General features: G+C 43.0%; 1 protein-coding gene across 1 annotated transcript in view; it reads right to left on the reverse strand.

Moving 5' to 3' along the window:
- LOC124623033 (A disintegrin and metalloproteinase with thrombospondin motifs 7-like) overlaps nt 1-21,708 on the reverse strand; it is a 449,137-nt gene that overhangs the window by 357,786 nt on the left and 69,643 nt on the right. The window lies entirely within an intron of this gene.

Raw genomic sequence — 21,708 nt, forward strand, 5'->3', positions numbered from 1 at the left:
GCCTCCTCTCTCTGCTCATCATCTCGCCCTCGTCCCAGCCCAGCTCCTCATCATGCCTCTTTCTGTTCATCTTCTCTTCCCCCTCTCTTTGACTCTCACCATTGTTTGTTGTTGCCGAGCGGGATTAGCCGAGCGGTCTCAGGCGCGCAGTCATGGACTGAGCGGCTGGTCCCTGCGGAGGTTAGAGTCCTCCATCGGACATGGGTGTATGTGTTTGTCCTTAGGATAATTTAGGTTAAGTAGTGTGTAAGCTTAGGGACTGATGACCTTAGCATAAGATTTCACACATATTTTTTTGTTATTGTAAATTCAGGTTCCGTGGTAGTATTCTAGTCATAAGCTGATAAATCATAAATAAAATTTCCCTATTTTCTGTGACAACCGACTGAGAGAAAAAAAACAAACCAGTACATCTTTGTGTATAAAATTTTAGTTTCAAAATTAGTTGATGATGACAGAGCGTAGGGGACGATGCCGGAGACCCGCACCGCCGTAGTAGGCAAGGTCCTAGCGTATGTGGTTTGCCATTGCCTTCCTCCAACCGTAATGGGGATGAATGATGATGATGAAGACGACACAACAACACCTAGTCATCTCGAGGCAGATGAAACTCCCTGACTCCGCCGGGAATCGAACCCAGGACCCCGTACTCGGGAAGCAAGAACGCTACCGCGAGACCACGAGCTGCGGACTCAAAATTACTTAATGAGAACTACTAAATCTGGGAGAAAAAATTAATGGTTTAAATGCGCTGCTATCGTAGTTAAAATTGACTGTGAGAAAGAAAACAAAGCCGCACAAAAAATGGTTCAAATGGCTCTGAGCACTATGCGACTTAACTTCTGAGGTCATCTGTTGCCTAGAACTTATTAAACCTAACTAATCTAAGGACATCACACACATCCATGCCCGAGGCAGCATTCGAACCTGCGACCGTAGCAGTCGCTCGGTTCCAGACAGGAGCGCCTAGAACCGCACGGCCACTCCGGCCGGCAAAGCTGCACATTTTTATAGCAGAGCACAGTACAGCATTTTCTTTCTCATAGTCGGTTTTAATAGCAAATTTGGAAGACAGAAATGCGCTATTTGCACAGAGGGGCTATATGAATAGATGTAAGCTTTTTGCATGCGCTGTGACAACAGCAAAGAGGAAACACCATTATATGTGTGATTGTTGTTGTCGGAAGTCTTACCTGCCCAGTAAACACGTCGTCTATTTACAGTTTTGGCTTCAGAAATTTGCTCAAGTTTATTTAAATTGGCTCACAATTGGACATCGGATCGTCTGTAAAACTGACATGGTATTTGCTAGGGATTTTCTGCAGTTTGTGATAAATGAAAGCCGTGAAATAAATTGAGGCGTGGTACTGGACCCTTCCTACGTCACATTGGTGAATGATGTTGCCATTTATTTGTGTACTGGGGCACTACTTCCATTAGCGTTTGAATGTACTTTGGGGGTTAAATGAATAACTAAGAATGGGGCTTTAAAAATAGTGCAAAATTAAATGTATTATTGGTGCAGTGTATTTACAAAATACAGGGTGATTCAAAAAGAATACAACAACTTTAGGAATTTAAAACTCTGCAACGACAAAAGGCAGAGCTAAGCACTATCTGTCGGCGAATTAAGGGAGCTATAAAGTTTCATTTAGTTGTACATTTGTTCGGTTGAGGCGCTGTTGACTAGGCGTCAGCGTCAGTTGATGCTAAGATGGCGACCGCTCAACAGAAAGCTTTTTGTGTTATTGAGTACGGCAGAAGTGAATCGACAACAGTTGTTCAGCGTGCATTTCGAACGAAGTATGGTGTTAAACCTCCTGATAGGTGGTGTATTAAACGTTGGTATAAACAGTTTACGTCAACTATCCGAGGCGATGGATCGGCCGCCAGGCAGCCCGTGACAGAGCACTTCATCACTGGCCTCCAAGAAGCCCTGATCTTACCCCCTGCGATTTTTTCTTATGGGGGTATGTTAAGGATATGGTGTTTCGGCCACCTCTCCCAGCCACCATTGATGATTTGAAACGAAAAATAACAGCAGATATCCAAACTGTTACGCCTGATGTGCTACACAGAGTGTGGAACGAGTTGGAGTATCGGGTTGATATTGCTCGAGTGTGTGGAGAGGGCCATATTGGACATCTCTGAACTTGTTTTTGAGTGAAAAAAACCTTTTTAAATACTCTTTGCAATGATGTATAACAGAAGGTTATATTATGTTTCTTTCATTAAATACACATTTTTAAAGTTGTGGTATTCTTTTTGAATCACCCTGTATTTTCTCTGTTGTAATGGCTCTGAGCACTATGGAACTTAACATCTGTGGTCATCAGTCCCCTAGAACTTAGAACTACCTAAACCTAACCAACCTAAGGACATCACACACATCCATGCCCGAGGCAGGATTCGAACCTGCGACCGTAGCAGTCGCGCGGTTCCGGACTGAGCGCCTAGAACCGCTAGACCACCGTTTCTCTGTTGTAATACTATTGTAATTATTCCTTCACCTTCTTCACTTAGTGACGATATATAAAAGGAAAGGAGTCAGAAGGAAATGGTACGAGGAGTCAATGAAGGAGGCAGTTGAAACAGCGATGAAAGTGACATCATTAATAGAAGCCGCTAAAATTTATGGAGCACCACTTACGAGTTGTACCGACGTTATCAAAAGGAAAAATTAACATTGTGGGTATCAGTAATTTTTTACTAAAAAATATGCATGTGGTGAGCCTGCTGGTCAACCAAATATATTTTCTAATGATTTGGAAACGTCTCTTGCCGCCAGAATAATATATAAGAACGTAAGAACGATGGCACACTTGGTCATTCGGTGTATAGAAAGCCCACTCACACAGACCTTTACTGAAAGCCGCTAGTTACCACCATCCGGTACAAATGATGGGTGTTTTGAAGACATTGATTCACCGAGCCCACGTTATCTTTGACACCGATACTTTGCAAACGGAACTGGAGCACCTGCAGACTGTATTTCTGAAGAATGGGTATTCGTCCCAGCAAGTGGAGAGAGCGATGCAGATCTGCGAACGACGGAACAAAGAAGAGGAAGAAGTTTTTAAAACGATTGCCTATTTACCATATATTGGTAATATTTCAGCGCAAATAGGTAGAATAATAAGAAAATATAAAGTGAAAGCAATCTTTCGCCCTCCTGCAAAAATTTCGTCCCTGTTGGGATCTGCCAAAGACGACCTAGAGCTGCGCAAGGTAGGTGTTTACAGGATTCCGCGTGAATGCGGCAAATCTTATATAGGGCAAACGACGCATACTGTGCAGGATCACATTTTAGAACATCAGCGGCATACTCTCCTTCTTCAGCCTTGTAAGTCTGCCATCGCCGAACACTGCATTTCCGCTGGTCATGCCATAAATTACAATGAGACAAAAATTGTGGCCCCTACGTCTAACTTTTGGAGTTTTATTATTAAGGAATCCGTGGAAATACGGCTGTCTGACAATGAGTCTCTTATTAATCGTGACGGCGGTTACCATTTGAATTCGGCATGGAATCCAATCGTCGAAAAACTTCGTGCCCTCCGTAGCCGGCGTAGTTCTGTGATGGAACCGCAGGAAGGCCTTCGAATTAATATCGATGCTGCGAGTTTTCACCACGGAGTGCGAGCGGCGCAGCAAAATCGAACGCGCTCAAGTAGCGCACGCGCAACGCCAAGTGAATCCACCACGCATGTGTCGGAGCGCCTTAAATACCAGAGCTCAGGGAGTTTTCGCCAGTATCGCCTGAAAATGGCCAGAAGACTCTGCGCCGAAATATTGTGGCAGGAAGTTGCATACATCCGGCAGTTCGCCCGAAATTTTGTGGAACAACCTTTGACTGCACTAACTTTTCCCCATGTATGGCTCGTTTCCCCATCAGCAAGCTGACTCATTTGGCTGTTGCAATGTGATAAGCGGCGTCTGACGACCAAATTCCGATGAATAGTAAAATGAGGCGCTGAGAACCACCAGGGCCAGAAGCACACCGTCGTAGAGCTCACATTTAAGTGAATGTTCATTTATGCAATGTTGGCCTACAGCACAGATAAACTGGGTCACGATAAGGCCAACGGTTGTCAAAAGCACGAGTAAATACGACAAACTCATAATGGACGCCGCGCGGGATTGGCCGAGCGGTCTAAGGGCGCTGCAGTCATGGACTATGCGGTTGATCCCGGCGGAGGTTCGAGTCCTCCCTCGGGCATGGGTGTGTTTGTTTGTCCTTAGGATAATTTACGTTAAGTAGTGTGTAAGCTTAGGGACTGAAGACCTTAGCAGTTAAGTCCCATAAGATTCCACACACATTTGAACATTTTTGAACATAATCGACGACGAAGTGCTTTTGGCCTCATCGTTCTCGGCGCCTCAAATGCAAAATTATAATACTATTTTTCTTTCACTAACGATGTCGGAGCTCCGTTTATTTTCTAAAGATATACAGGCAAACATAATTTAGATTTAGTCTTGATGGGCATGTCAGAATGACCAAATTTAGTGTTAGTTACTCGTTCCGTAGATCAAATTCACAATACACTCTGTGGTGTGGAAAGTGTCAATACATCATTAATTAAAACTAAAATAATAAAAAATAACGTTTATACGTCATCGTACTACACATTTTCAGTGTTTTAATAATTAATTATCTCTGCCCAAGAATTCCTCTAGTGTTCAGAAGGGATTGTAATGGAGAAAGAACTTTAATTTGTATCTGAAAACACTTTTGCTATCTATCAGACATTTTATCTCCATGCATTGGTTGTCAAAGAGATTAACAGCTGCACTTTTCACCCCTTTCTATACCAAAGTTGCACTCAGCGTATCACTGTCTAAGCTTCCAGTAGGCATGGCTTTCAGAGGTGAATGAATATCTTATGATTCATTCAGCTTACCGGACATGAACTTCTGTTCATTTCATTCCTATATTTTCAAATGCTTTTTAATAACATGACTTTCTACAGGGCGGAGAAAAGCAATCTGACAATAATGTCAGAGTAGGGCACAGAACATAGAAATGACCTATTTTTTTAAAATAATATAAGTGACTTGTGGTTAACTGGAAAATTTTATCGATTCCATGTGCTCTATCTTATTAGCAGATTGTTACCTTCACCTTGTATAACAGTTCTCTAAGCAGCTGATAACTGTTACAGATTTTTGCTTATGAGGAGGGAAAAAAATACCAACTGTCTGATAAGTCTATGCCATTTTCTAGCCACATCGAACACGGTGGGACAACAACACTAAGAAACAGTAATATAAAGCGGAAAGAAAAGCTTATATCCTGTCGTCCACAATATTACTTGTTCTTGATGTGGATGCAGGTTCAGCATCCAACTGTGAAAGACTCATGGAGTAGCTGGACCTGACTTCCTCGGAGCGCAAATCGCATCTGGAATTATACAGCATCCTTCAGGAGGCCCATTTCTTAACTAGTGTGACTACCACAGTAGATCAAATGTAGGACGAGTACGGATGAAGCCTATTGTGTTTACAATAGTCGTTCAGTTTGTAAGGACAGATGCTGCATTAACGTCAGAGAGCCATTCAGAACCTTTTAAAGCTGTGCAATTGCCGCGATTTCTTTATTTCGCCGGCTATAGTTGTGAAAAAGGTGCCTAGGGGACTTGTCATAATCTCTCTCTCTCTCTCTCTCTCTCTCTCTCTCTCACACACACACGCGCACACACACACACACACACACACACACACACACACACACACACACACACATCACCACCGCCACAACCACCACAGCCGCCGGCCGCGGTGACCGAGCGGTTCTAGGCGCTGGAACCGCGCGACTGCTACGATCGCAGGTTCGAGTCCTGCCTCGGGCATGGATGTGTGTGATGTCCTTAGGTTAGTTAGGTTTAAGTAGTTCTGGTTCTTGGGGACTGATGACCTCAGATGTTTACCGAGCGAGGTGGCGCAGTGGCTACCACACTGGACTCGCATTCGGGAGGACGACGGTTCAATCCCGTCTCCAGCCCTCCTGATTTTGGTTTTCCGTGATTTCCCTAAATCGTTTCAGGCAAATGCCGGGATGGTTCCTTTGAAAAGGCACGGCCGATTTCCTTCCCTCCTTCCCTAACCCGAGCTTGCTTGTATGGTACTGGGGACCTAGAAACGACGGAGAGGCATCGTCCCCGCTGTAGCCCTCAGTGGTCTCGTTGTCGACGGGACGTTAAACACTAACCACCACCACCACCTCAGATGTTAAGTCCAATAGCGCACAGAGTCATTTTGAACCATCTGAGCCACCACAGTCGTGCCGAGTTGATCATCCACTCCTGCCAGAAATGCCAAAGATGTCTCCGCCCCTCCGTCCATAACAGTTACTTTCTGCAATTTTTCAACACGGATTTGGCCAATTTTATAGTTTTGTAAGTTTGTATTGTATTGTATGGTACTGGGGACCTAGAAACGACGGAGAGGCATCGTCCCCGCCGTAGCCCTCAGTGGTTTACAACCCCACAACAGGCTACAGCAGTCCGTTCACTCCACCGCCAGCCCCCCCCCCCCCCCATTGGGGGTCCCTCCCTCACCCCCCCCCCCCCCCCCCCCCCGGGAATGTATGCAACCCCAATCTTTGCGTGGTAGAATAATTATGGTGTACGCGACGCGTTCGTAGAGATATTGTTTGCGCAGCAATCGTCGACATAGTGTAACTGAGGCGGAATAAGGGGAACCAGCCCGCATTCGCCGAGGCAGATGGAAAACCGCCTTAAAAACCATCCACAGACTGGCCGGCACACCGGACCTCGACACTAATCCGCCGGGCGGATTCGTGTCGGGGAACGACACGCCTTCCGCCCGGAAAGCAGTGCGTTAGAACGACGGCTAACCGGGCGGGTGTTTTGTAAGTTTAATAAAATTGATGTATTACTGAAACATGTTACCTAAATGACCTACACTGATCAGCTAGAAAGTTATGACCACAGACCTGCTATCGATACAAATCCCTCTAGGCGATAGCAGCGTCACCTGGCGATGAATGATATCAGCCAGAGACCCTCACGGTGCATGTAGTATCAGTGAGCGCGCTGCCTGCGTGTACAATGGGTAAGGCGCGTGATCTATCTGAGTTTCACTGCGGGCAGATTGTGACGGCCCGGAAGCTTGGCACGAGCGTTTTGGAAACTGCACGACTTGTCGAGTGCTCGAGGAGTGCTGTGGTGTCTGCAGCACGTGGCGAAACCAAGGTGAAACAACTTCAGACGTTGTGGTGTTGGGCGGGCATCCCATAATTAGTCGCACGTCGCACGTCGTAGGTTGGGCAGGCTGACAAAACAGGAAAGGCGGCGAACTGTGACGGAATCAGTGGCGGCTCGTGAGTATACACTCAGGGTTTTCACAAATTTTTATATTCAGATAAATGTGAGAGTATGAAATTAATAGCGTCTGTTGTATATCAGTTATGCTTATCAACAAGTTTATACAACAGCCACTGCCAGCAATAATGGAAACAGTAATAATAATAATAATAATATGCATAACTTATCTGACGAAAGAAAGAATTTTTTATTGGCATTTTGTTGTTTTGTACATAATTAAGTACAGTTTAGGACAATAACGAAATAATGCGTAAGCTTTCGCAACTCTCTGGTTCGCTTCTATATATATGAAAGAAAGTCGTGTTAGTTACACTAATTATAACTCAAGAACGGCTGGACCGATTTGACTGAAAATTGGTGGAGAGGTAGCTTAGAACCAGGAGACGGACATAGCATACTTTTTATCCCGTTCGACCGCTATACAACGTGGTCTAACAAAATCGCATCTGGCATGGAATAACAAAACGCAAATGTCAGCTAAACGTCACTATAAAACGTGGTATAATAAAAACGCATCTGACATGGAATAACAAAACGCAAATGACAACTAAACGTCTATGGTTAAGTATCAGTATATATCATTAATTAAAAATTTAAAGAAATAATTTGTATTTTCTTTGAATGATCATCAACAACGCCGCGACCAAGACGATCGAACATTTCTCGACAAAGCCGTAATGCAAGAAGGATACAAAACATTGTGAATGGAAGGACTGAAGAAGAACAACAAATTGCCCGTGAAGAGCTCGACTTCGTGCTTCTCAGTCACAAGAGCAAAGTGAGACAGCACGTGAAACGGCTCGGTTGGCAATGCGAAGTCGTCGAGCGAACAACAGAGATCAACATGTAGATAATTTTCGACGCACAAGAAGAGATTTATCACGTGACGATTTGAATCGAGCAGCGTTTAGATACGATTGCAGCACTGATTACTGCTTGCATCCTTGCGTTTGCATTGGGCCGATGGACGTTGTTTGCTAGTATTGTGGCGCATTGAAGTTTTCCGGAGAAGCGCACGGATTGTGCTGCCTTAGTGGGAAAGTGAAATTGCCATTATTGACTCCGCCACCTGAGCCACTGCATTCATTGCTTTGTGGCGTAACACCCGAATCGCGTCATTTTCTTGCAAACACCCAAAAATACAATAGTTGTTTCCAAATCACCTCATTTGGGGCAGACAGCATCGAAGAACGAGGATTTAATGCATTAGAGGCACTTAACCGAACATTGAAAGATCTACACAATGTCTCGAGATTTTTTGGAGGAGCAATGATTTTGCTGTCTGGCGATTTCCGCCAAACACTGCCAGTACTTCCAACATCAACAGCTGCAGACGAAATAAATGCTTGCCTCAAATCGTCGAATCTATGGCGCTATGTGAAGAAACTTCAGCTGACAACAAACGTGAGAGTTGCATTGCTTAATGATACATCTGCTGAAGATTTCTCTGAGCAATTGCTGACTATCGGTAACGGTCGAGTACCTGTCGAAGAATCTAGAGGATTGATTTGATTTCCTCATAATTTCTGTAACTCTGTCTCGTCGAAAGACGAACTTATCAACAAAGTATGCCCAAACATCATTACTAACTACAAAAGTAATGAATGGTTGAGTGAGCGAGTAATTTTAGCGGCTAAGAATAAAGATGTAGATGGCCTAAACTACATAATTCAGAATGAGATCATTGGTGAAAAGCATTCATTCAAATCTATTGACTGTGTAACAAATGAAGATGAAGCCACCAACTATCCAATTGAATTTTTAAACTACTTGGAAGTGCCTGGCTTACCACTGCACAATTTACGCCAAAAAGTTGGCTCCGTAGTAGCCATGCTTCGAAACATAAACCAACCAAAACTGTGCAACGGTACTTGTTTGGTGGTAAGTAAATTGATGAACAATGTTATTTACGCGACGATACTCAAAGGAAAATTCGAAGGTGAGGAAGTTCTCATTCCGAGGATCCGGATGATCCCAACCGATATGCCGTTTGAGTTTAAAAGACTTTAATTTCCGATCCGTCTTGCATTCGCCATGACCATTAACAAATCACAAGGCCAATCGTTGAAAATTTGTGGTTTAAATTTGGAATATCCATGTTTTTCACATGGTCAGTTATACAGGGTATTACAAAAAGGTACGGCCGAACTTTCAGGAAACATTCCTCACACACAAAGAAAGAAAATATGATATGTGGACATGTGTTCGGAAACGCTTACTTTCCATGTTAGAACTCATTTTATTACTTCTCTTCAAATCACATTAATCATGGAATGGAAACACACAGCAACAGAGCGTACCAGCGTGACTTCAAACACTTTGATACAGGAAATGTTCAAAATGTCCTCCGTTAGCGAGGGTACATGCATCCACCCACCGTCGCATGGAATCTCTGATGCGCTGATGCAGCCCTGGAGAATGTCGTATTGTATCACAGCCGTCCACAATACGAGCACGAAGAGTCTCAACATTTGATATCGGGGTTGCGTAGACAAGAGCTTTCATATGCCCCCATAAATGAAAGTCAAGAGGGTTGAGGTCAGGAGAGCGTGGAGGCCATGGAATTGGTCCGCCTCTACCAATCCATCGGTCACCGAATCTGTTGTTGAGAAACGTACGAACACTTCGACTGAAATGTGCAGGAGCTCCATTGTGCATGAACCACATGTTGTGTCGTACTTGTAAAGGCACATGTTCTAGCAGCACAGGTAGAGTATCCCGTATGAAATCATGATAACGTGCTCCATTGAGTGTAGGTGGAAGAACACGGGGTCCAATCAAGGCATCACCAACAATGCCTGCCCAAACGTTCACAGAAAATCTGTGTTGATGACGTGATTACACAATTGCGAGCGGATTTTCGTCAGCCCACACATGTTGATCGTGAAAATTTACAATTTGATCACGTTGGAATGAAGCCTCATCCGTAAAGAGAACATTTGCACTGAAATGAGGATTGACACATTGTTGGATGAACCATTGGCAGAAGTGTACCCGTGGAGGCCAATCAGTTGCTGATAGTGCCTGCACACGCTGTACATGGTACGGAAACAACTGGTTCTCCCGAAGCACTCTCCATACAGTGACGTGATCAACGTTACCTTGTACAGCAGCAACTTCTCTGACGCTGACATTAGGGTTATCATCAACTGCACAAAGAATTGCCTCGTCCATTGCATGTGTCCTCGTCGTTCTAGGTCTTCCCCAGTCGCAAGTCATAGGCTGGAATGTTCCGTGCTCCCTAAGGCGCCGATCAATTGCTTCGAACGTCTTCCTGTCGGGACACCTTCGTTCTGGAAATCTGTCTCGATACAAACGTACCGCGCCACGGCTATCGCCCCGTGCTAATCCATACATCAAATGGGCATCTGCCAACTCCGCATTTGTAAACATTGCACTGACTGCAAAACCACGTTCGTGATGAACACTAACCTGTTGATGCTACCTTCTGATGTGCTTGATGCTAGGACTGTAGAGCAATGAGTCGCATGCCAACACAAGCACCGAAGTCAACATTACCTTCCTTCAATTGGGCCAACTGGCGGTGAATCGAGGAAGTACAGTACATACTGACGAAACTAAAATGAGCTCTAACATGGAAATTAAGCGTTTCCGGACACATGTCCACATAACATCTTTTCTTTATTTGTGTGTGAGGAATGTTTCCTGAAAGTTTGGCCGTACCTTTTTGTAACACCCTGTATGTGGCATGTTCACGGATCGGAAGACCATCTGCGATGTTCGTTCTTGCGCCTGATAATAAAACAAAAAATGTCGTGTATCACAAGGTACTTAATTGAAGAGTGGAAGCTATGCACCAAAAAACATAAAGAATAAAGAATCATTGAAATACTTACTTTTTATTTGTATTTCCTAATAAAAATGAACTTAACATCCAAAATTTGATTATTTATTGGCTTTAAGGCGGAACAGAGTTCGCCGGGTCAGCTAGTTTTTGTGTAAGTGGGAGTTTTCGTGGTTTTCCATTTTTTTCGGGCAAATGTACAGGATACCTAACAGATGTATTTGTTTATGAATTTACTTCAGGGCTGAAAATCAGGTATTCTTACACTGCACCCACACAACAACTTGTGCTAGCTGTAAACTTCTTTGTTAAATGTTCGCTTGTAGTCATTCTTATTTCATTTCGTCACTCTCCAAAACAAAGGAGCTGTTGTCGAAGCCTCTATCTTCCTTTGCCGCTAACTTTTCCTGGTAATTTACTTTTCTGTTCCCGGAACGAGATTTTCACTCTACAGCGGAGTGTGTGCTGATATGAAACTTCCTGGCAGATTAAAGCTGTATACCGGTCTGAGACTCGAACTAGGGACCTTTGTCTTTCGCGGGCAAGTGCTCTCCCGACTGACTACCCAAGCACGATTCACGACCCGTCGTCACAGTTTTACTTTTCTGTTGGCATTCAAAATAGTTTTAACACGGTTCATGTTTACACTGCACACGAAAGCCGATTCAAATGGCTCTGAGCACCATGGGACTTAACATCGAAGGTCATCAGCCCCCTAGAACTCAGAACTACTTAAACCTAACTAACCTAAGGACATCACACACATTTATGCCCGAGGCAGGATTCGAACCTGCGACCGTAACAGTCGCGCGGTTCCCGACTGAAGCGCCTAGAACCGCTCGGCCACCACGGCCGGCAAAACCGATTCCCTCGCAGTAAACAATCAACTCCAGACACAAAAAGCGGCATGTGGAAATGATTAAACTCAAGTAGTAATGTCTAACAACACGGTAACTTGACTAGAATACAAAGAGGCGCTGAGATCCATGAGGGCCTAAAACACACCGCTGTCGAGCCCACATTTAAGTGAGTGTCAGAGAAACCAGTGATATAGCTATTCGCGAATTTTCATACATACAATGTGGGCCAACATCACAGATAAACCTGGCTCACCAAGAGATCAACAGATGTCAGAAGCATGAATAAATGGTACAATCTCACAACCGACGGTGATTTGCTTTAGGCACTTATTGTTCTCAGCTCCTCAAATGGATTACTGTATGATAAAATTCTAAGTTAATACATTATAATTCATTCAAAAACCCACAAAATAGGTTTAGTGTCAGTACAGCCTTAACATATAGTGACGTCCGATCTAGTTTTACTATAGTACATAGTGAGTGAATTAGCATGTCTGAGGAATGTGGTATCATAAATCAGGGTTTATGCCGAGCGAACGGGGATAAGAGTCTGCGGCAGTGTGCTACGTCCTGGTGGCACGGACTAGCTGCTAATATGAATTTGGCCCATAAAGCCACTACGTCACGCGAGTTGCGCATACGCAAAAGCTCCTTAAAACATGCTCAACTGAAGGTGTGCTCGCGACCCTGATGGCAAGTTTCACGGAGTCTGCAGGAGCAGTAGCGCGGTAGATTTAAATAACGTGTCTTTCAGGTTGCAGCTTCTATGTTACGTTTAACAGCATTCAAAGGAAAATAGCCAATAAAACCGCAAGTTGTCGAAAGTTAGGGTGTTTACGTGCTCTTGTGCTCTACACGGTAGCCGCCACTGGGCGATACTAACACCAGACTTTAATGTTGGGCAGAGTACAAGTGTGTCTGAACACACAGAGCAGCGAAAGCTCCTAACGAAGGACCTCAGCAGCCGACGACCTATGCATGTGCCGATGTTAACACCACGACATCGGCAACTACGACTGAAATGGGCAAGGGAGGATCGGCACTAAAAGTTGTCACAGTGGCAAAGCGTTGTATGATCTGATGAATCCCAATACCTTCTTCATCATGACGATGATAGGGCGCGAATCCGACGCCTTCCAGGGGAACTCTCCTTGAAAACCGTACTGCGGGACGGAGACAGGCTGGTGGCGGCTCCATTATGCTCTGGGGAACATTCAAATGGGCCCTCATGGGTCCAGTGGGCTTGTGCAAGGCACCATGACGGCCAAGGAGTATCTTACACTGGTTGCAGACCACATAGACCCAGTAATGACGATCATGTTTTCCTATGAGAGCGGCATTTTTCAACAGGATAATGCGCTAGTCGCAAGGCCGAGAATGTGATGTAGTGGTTAGAGGAACACTGCGGCAAGTTCCAGTTGATGTGCTGGACTCCAGCTCGCCAGATAGGAAAGCGATTGAACACATCTAGGATGTGTTTGAACGTGGTGTCAGAACTCATCGCCCCCCCCCCCCCCCCCCCTCCTGGAATTTACGGGAATTACGTGACTCGTGTGTGCAGATGTGGTGCCAACTCCCCCCAGCGACTACCAAGGCCTCACTGCTACCATGCCATGGCGCGCCGACGCTGTTATCAGTGCCAAAGGTAGACATACCGGCTATTAGGTAGACGGTCATAATGTTCTGGCTGATCAGAGATATTGATTAAAATATTGTACACAATAAATTAATAGTATTATTGTAATAAATAAATTACAAATTGTATAAACCTTACAGCCTGTTTCCACCTATACTTGATCTCATGCGCCATTGACTTACTGAAACTTTGTTGAAAAGATGATGCAGTCACTGCCATTGTCGTAAATATCGTCAGAGTTATTTCTATGTTTGTATAACCATCTATTAATCCATACTACGAAGACGTTAATTAAAGCCATAGACATAGGGAAAGTGGAGTCACTTAGTTTTTCGTAAGTGGTACATATATTTGTATTTTTTCTGTCTCATATGGCTTAAACAAAAAAAATTGAATAAATGAGATTTTAGAAAGGATATTTTAGATAATTCTACTGCACAGTCTGTCATTTTGGCTATGAGGCACACAGAGGTGGTTATTTTGTTTGGTAGTACGTATCGGGCAACGGCCTTGCTAGAGTGGCTATATACCGGTTCCCGTCAGATCACCGAAGTTAAGCGCTCTTGGGCGTGGCTGGCACTTGGATGGGTGACCATCCGGGCCGTCATGCGGTGTTGCCATTTTTCGGGGTGCACTCAGCCTCGTGATGCCAATTGAGGAGCTACTCGACCGAACAGTAGCGGCGGTCAAAGAAAACCATCGTAACAGCCGGGACAGTGGTGTGCTGACCACACGCCCCTCCTATCCGCATCCTGAGCTGAGGATGACACGGCAGTCGGATGGTCCCGGTGGGCCATTTGTGGCCAGAAAGCGGAGTGCTTACTGATAGTACGTAGTAGTTTTACATTGCCAGAAGACCTTAAATTGTATTACTGGAGAGATCAGGTAAACAAGCTATAGTTGTTGCTGTTGCATGTGTAACTGTTTGATCCATAGTGCCGAGCCGCGCGGGATTAGCCGAGCGGTCTCAGGGGCTGCAGTCTTGGACTGTGCGGTTGGTCCCGGCGGAGGTTCGAGTCCTCCCTCGGGCATGGGTGTGTGTGTTTGTCTTTAGGATCATTTAGGTTAAGTAGTGTGTAAGCTTAGGGACTGATGACCTTAGCAGTTAAGTCCCATAAGATTTCATACACATTTTTTTATACTGCCGAGGGTTGCTCGAGGCGCCAGATTTATATGTGCCAAATGTGTTACACAAAGGACATTGTTATAAATGTTGTGGTCCACTCAACGCTTATTTTTAAATTTCATAATTGATCTGATGAACGGTAGTATCTGATATTGACTTTCATTTCCATCTTTCCAGGTATTGTTTCCAACAGTCATGAAATCCAGTGGAGGAATAAACATCGAATTCTGCCTGCTGAAAGCTCTTACACAACTCGTCCGCCAGGGAAATAATTGAAAGCTTGACATATTGTTTCTCAAACAACAAATCTTTCTTTTTTCTATAGTGTTGAATGAAAAGCAAACAAGGAGACTACTTTAGAAATCCGCATAAACAAACCGTTTTGGAGATCATATTGCATCTCATCTTAAGAAATAGCGCAACGTCTATCAACAATCAAAACTCCATATTTCCATGATATTAACACCATCTCGCCATCTACGCCTCTGAGAACGTATCGCCTTGCACGAGTATTTCTAATGCCGTACAACAGGTCCTGCTAACCAGTTTCATCTCTTTGTGTTCCTCCAATATATGCATCCGACCTTAGCGCAATGGTGAATTCCAAAAGTACATCGTCAGGGAGAACTTTACCAGTTCAGCCCCATATATGATATCAGCAGAGCTCTTTCCTTGAAGAAAGCTTCCTTAGTCTGCGCATTATCATCGGTCTTTTCGTGTATAAAATTGTTTGCGTAACAGCAATGATGTTGCCTTTCTACCGTCTCGTTTTTTCTCATTCTGATGTCACTCTTTCCCATTCCGCAACTCTTTGTTCTTTTCATCTCTGCGACATCGATCTATAAGCTAGAGTTTATATTGAGTGGCAAGTCTGTTCCTTATTATCAACAAGAAGCGCTATGTTTTCTTAAATAATGACACAGGAAACTGTTTTATTTGTACCTTTATCCATGTTGTGAAATTTTCTTTCATACAATTCAATGCCGCATGAACAAACTAGTTAAACAACTGTGGGGACAAGCTACAAATTCTACTTCCAACCTTTTCCACGAACATTTATCTTTCCATGTTTCCGATTTTATTACCTCCACTTTCTCCAGAGAGTGAACACTTATCGTTTGGTAGGGTTGTAGAAACATTTTCTGAGCAGCAACAAAAATTCCTTTTAATGAACTTCCCTCCTTATAAAGAAATTAGTGGCTGCAAAGCAAAGTCATCAAGGATTTAGCGCACATATGAGAATAATCATTACTTTTGAATGTTTCTTAGAATAGTTAATAACCAAGTACAAGACACCAACTGTAGCTGGTAGGAGTATTTTCTACAGTGTAATGTTCTGAGTAGATTCTAATGCAGGTACCGCATTTTACATACTACTTGTCCGTCTTTTTTGTTTAATGGATGACATGCAAAACCTTTTCATTCTGAAGTATACCATCATCTCTTGTAGAAAGTAAAAGAAATTAGTACTTCCTCTGATTTTGAAACTACGAAGGAGTCAAGACATGATGGTTTTCTTGACCATCTTCCGGTGTGTATATTCCTTTTTCCGTTCTAATCTCTTTGATCTGGTTATAGGTGCATGATATTGTTGTTCTTGTTGTTGCTGTTGTTGTGGTCTTCAGTCCAGCGACTGGTCTGATGCAGGTCTCCATGCTGCTCTATCCTGTGCAATCCTCTTCATCTCCCAGTACCTACTGCAACCTACATCTTTCTGAATCTGCTTAGCGTATTCATCTCTTGGTCTCCCTCTACGAATTTTACCCTCCACGCTTTCCGCCAGTGCTACACTGGTGATACCTTGATGCCTCAGAACGTGTCCTACCAACCGTTCTCTTCTTCTGGTCAAGTTGTGCCCCAAGTTCCTCTTCTCCCCAGTTCTATTCACTATCTCCTCATTAGTTACGTGATCTGTCCATCTAATCTTCAGCATTCTTCTGTAGCAGCACATTTCGAAAGCTTCTATTCTCTTCTTGTCTAAACGCTTATCGTCCATGTTTCACTTCCATACATGGCTACATTGCATACAAATACTTTCAGGGAAGAATTCCTGACACTTAAATCTACACTCAATGTTAAAAAATTTCTCTTCTTCAGAAGTGCTTTCCTTCCCATAGCCAGTTTACATTTTATATCCTCTTTACATCGACCATCATCACTTATTTTGTAACAACAAAGCTCACCTACTACTTTAAGTATCTCATTTCCTAATTTAGCTCCATCAGCATTACCTGATTTAATTGGTCTACATTCCATTATCCTCGTTTTGCTTTATGTTCATCTTATGTCCTCCGCTTAAGACACTGTCCATTCCATTCAACTGCTCTTCCAGGTCCTTTGCTGTCTCTGACATAATTACAGTGTCGCCGGCAAACCTCAAAGTTTTTATTTCTTCTCCATGGATTTTAATTCCTACACCAAATTTTTCTCCAATAGCATGATATTATTCTTGAACAATTATGTTTATTGTTCTCATTGTTGCTGCTACTGAAGGTACCCGCGCCGTGTATGTGGTTATTTGCTATTCTAAGAAACATTCAAAATTAATGATTATTGTCGTGACGGCGCTAAATCTTTGAATTATTTGTTTTGCCCCCACTATTTTCTCTATAAGGAGGAAAGTTCAGTAAAAGGAATTTTTGTTGCTGCCCTCTGTTCAGGAGTACTGTAAGTACTGCTTAAGAACAACGGGTAGAGGTAAATCGTCATCGTGAGTGAAGTTCACAATACATTGTTTGAATTAGTCGCTACTGATGCAATAATACACATGTCGTTAGTTCTTTCGGCTGAACGCGAAATAGGTCTCCACATGCAAATGTTTGATTGATGTAAATTACTGACCGGAACCGTAATCAATTACGTAAGTTTCAGAGAACGAATAAAGTGTGTCAGTACACAAAACTCTTTCGTTCCTTTATCGAATTTGATTTTCTGCATTCTTCTGACACCACTGGACGAAGATAATGTGTTGTCGAAAAAGTTCCTCGTCGTCTTAGAAATTGTGCCGTGTCATGATAAATCAAATATAATTGACAATATTGAAATCTGGAGCGTTCGGTGTTGCAGTAACTGTGGACAGAACAGAACTTTACACGATGCATGTCTCCGTGATACATACGTTGCTGTAGCTCATAGGTAAATAAATGGTTAATGGTGCTGTGATTCTCTAAGATTGTCCATTGATAACGCTGTCGCTTACGAGGAATCAGTCAGAGAAAGGATTTGGAGCCACATTCCAACGGGTCTCAAGAAGCTCGGCGCTTAGTGCTTTAAATATATGCAAATATTAGGGTGTTAAGGTTTGCAGCTGAGGAAAATAGGACGGCGACTTAATAATTTTACAGTGAAAAGATTCTGAGACAAATCAGATTCCGTTCCCAAGAATTATTCCGACCGACGCTTAAGGTCTACTCATCTGTCAGTATCCGTATTAGCTTTGACCGAAATGATAATCTGAATAAGTTGAAACAAGAGCTGTGCGATTTGCTACGCGTCCATTTGTTCGGAGGAGATGCGATACAGAGATTCTATGTAGAGTACACGCGGTCTTACCACAAGAAATTAGGCCTACATTACTTATAGAACTGATTTTGAAATCCCGGAATCTACATTCACAGGAGAACTGAGGTGATACTACTTGTCACTGGATGCGTAACGCTCAGAGATTGCGATGATAAAATCAGAGACATTAGGGGTCATGCAAAAGCGTACAACCATGCCAAGCAGTAATCTCCTGGAACCCTCTGGAATGGATTGAGAAGAGCGAGGACTAACTTCTTCTTCTTAGCGTGCCTGTGCACTTCGGATGTTGGAGATCATCGTGGCTATTCTGTCTTTATCAGTTGCAACGCGGAACAGTTCTTCAGAGCCAATATTAAACCAAGATCTAAGGCTGTCGAGTCACGAAATTCTTCTTCGTCCTGGATGTCTCTTTCCCTCGATTCTTCCTTGCAGGGTACGTTGAAGCAGCTCATATATTTTTTGATTCCTCATGAAGTGGCCAAGGTATTGTAGTTTGTGACACTTGATGATGTTGATCAGCTCTGGGCTTCTGTTAGCTCGACGTAGAACCTCGACGTTAGTCACTTTTTGAGTACATGATACTCTCAACATTTTTCTCTATAGCCAGAGTTCAAAGGCTTGGAGTCTGGCAGTGGTTGCCTTTGTAAGGGTCTATGTTTCCACATCATACAAGAGTACTGAGAACACATAGCACCCGAGGAGCCGCATTTTTGTGTTCATGGTAAGATCGTGACTCTTGAAGGCTGAACTCATCGAGTTGAGAACACTAATCGCCTTTCCGATGCGACACTTTATTTCCTGCGAGTTGTCCCACTCTTCGTTTATGATGGTGCTCAGATACAGGCACTGTGAAACGCGTTCTATTCTTGTGCCATTGATGTACAGATACACACCTCGAATGTTCTTCCTGCTGATGATCATAAATTTTGGTTTGTTTGTGTTGATGTCCAAGCCGTATTTCTTGTTTGTCTCAGAAATTTTGTTTATCAGCTTCTGCAGCCCTTCCATTGTATCCGTAACACCACGGTGACACTGCATAACGAAGATTGTTGAGTGTGGTCCCATTCACTGAGATTCCTCCTTCCACGTCAAGTAAGGCTTCTTTGAATATGTGTTCTGAATTCAGGTTAAAGAGTATCGGTGATATTATACAGCCCTGCCTGACGCCACGTCGTATTCTCACTTGTTCTGATTGGTCTTGATCTATTCTCATGATTGCAGATTGGTTCCGGTATAAATTGGCTATTATTCTTAGAGCTTTCTCATCCATTCCTGTTCCCGTTAGTACTTCTATCATTTGTTCATGCTTCACAAGATCAAATGCCTGCTGATAATCATTGAGGCAAGCAAATTCATCACATTTGCTGTCTCTACATCTTTGGAACAATACTTGTACACCAAATACTGCTTCTCTTGTGCCAACTGCATGCAGAAATCCGAACTGGTTGGGCGCTATTTGGCCTTCACAAATATTGTGTATCCGCTTGTGGATCACTTTAAAAAACTGTTTTAGCAGTTGGCTCAGCAAACTGATGGTACAGTAGTCTCCACAAACTTTGGCATTCGGTTTCTTAGGTAGAGCAATGAGCTCTGATGTAAGCCATTTTGGAGGGATTTTGCCCGATGAGTAAATGTGGTTGTACATTTCTGTGAACATTTTTACTTTTTCTTTATTGAGTAATTTGTGGAATTCTGCTTGTGTGCCATTTGGCGCAGCTGCTTTCCCTTCCTTCATTTGATGTATGGTCGCTTCCACTTCACTTACTAGGATATCTCTTGCCTCTGTGTCTAATATCTCTGGTTCTTGCCTCCTCTGGTCATCTTTGAGTATCTGTTCTAGATATTTCTCCCACGCTTTCTGTTTTCTTCCTAATTGGTTATGAGGTTGCCAGTGTCATCTACTAGCTTCCCACTGTTTGATTTGTGATATTTTCCTGTTGCCTCTCTGACCTTCCGATGCACGTTAAAATCATCATACCTAGTCTGATAAAACTCAATTTCTGCACATAATTCAGTTTTTTCCTTCTCTTTGGCATCTCTGATTTTCTTTCTGACTGCATTCTGTATCGCGTTGTGTTCCACCCAATTATCTTTTTTCTTCCTCCATTCTTTCGCGAGGTCCAGAATCTCATTTGTCATACAAGTTTTCTTCATTTTAAGGTCCGGTCTCAAATACTCTTCTTTGACTCCTTGTGCCGCTTCTTTTAAGTGTCTCTTTTAAGTGTCATCCCCACTGTCTTTCCATTTGATTTTTAGGGTTGTCTTGACTGTCTGCTGCAAGGTAGCATCTTTCAACTTTCTCAGGTCGTATTTTCGTGATATTTCGGAGACAAAGTGTTTCATTCTGATTTTGATATTTCCTACGAGTGGGATATGGTTTCATTGTATGTCTGCTCCCGGATACGCTCTGACATCTGTACAACTATTTCTGTATCTCTTGTTCACTAGCATGAAAGCAATCTGATTCCTCACAGTTTGTCCTGGTTAGCCCAATGGCGATTTCCATGTGTATAACTTGCGCGGTGGAAGTTTAAACCATGAATTCATCACCAGTAGTTGATTTGTTTCTGCAAATACTTCCAAGTCATCTCCTTGGGTGTTCATATCGCCTAGACCAAAGGATACAACCGAGCTTGATGGTTTTCCTGATCCAAGTTTTGTTTTAAAGTCACCCATGACTTTACTCAGGTCTTCTCTTTTTAGCTTGTTCTGAATATGGTTAATGCTATTGTAACAATTTTCGACCATCTGATCTGGTTGGTCTGATATAGGTGCGTAGGCTTGAATCATGTTCAAGTTAACTGGTCTAGCTTTGATTTGAACTAACATAACACGTTCTGAGACTGGGATAACATTGTCAACACATTTTGCGATTCTTTTGTTCAGTATGATTCCAACTCCAAGTTGATGCATACCATTGTCTGTACTTGAGTAGTAAATTCGGTGATCAACTATGTTGATGTTTCCAGTTCCAGGCCATCTCATTTCGCTTATCGAGGAATAACAGTACTCCTTACATGTACAACTGCAGACTTGTAGGGTGTAAAGTAAACTTTGCTCTCTGACTGTATGTCCCTCAATAATACACTTTTTGCTACTAGATAAGCACCACATTCTTTCTAAACCTACAGAGTGTTTTAGAAAATCACCCAGTTTTTTGAAAGAAGTGTTTTGTAATTCGTAATGTACGTTGATGGAATCTCTAGTGTCTTGGTGACCACAGCAGTAAAAGCTGTGAAACGTTGTTACAGAACGTAATACTCGAATGTTATGTTCCAATTGTTGTAAAGAGTTTTTTATCATCTTTGCAAGTCACTTACAGTCAGTCTTCTCTCGATACTAGCTCGATTAAAACCCAAGAAATGTAACATATCTGTTAAAACCCACATTAGTGTCACCGTAAGTTAAAA

Source organism: Schistocerca americana, chromosome 7 (genome assembly GCF_021461395.2).
Source record: "Schistocerca americana isolate TAMUIC-IGC-003095 chromosome 7, iqSchAmer2.1, whole genome shotgun sequence".
In the NCBI taxonomy this organism is placed as follows: domain Eukaryota; kingdom Metazoa; phylum Arthropoda; class Insecta; order Orthoptera; family Acrididae; genus Schistocerca; species Schistocerca americana.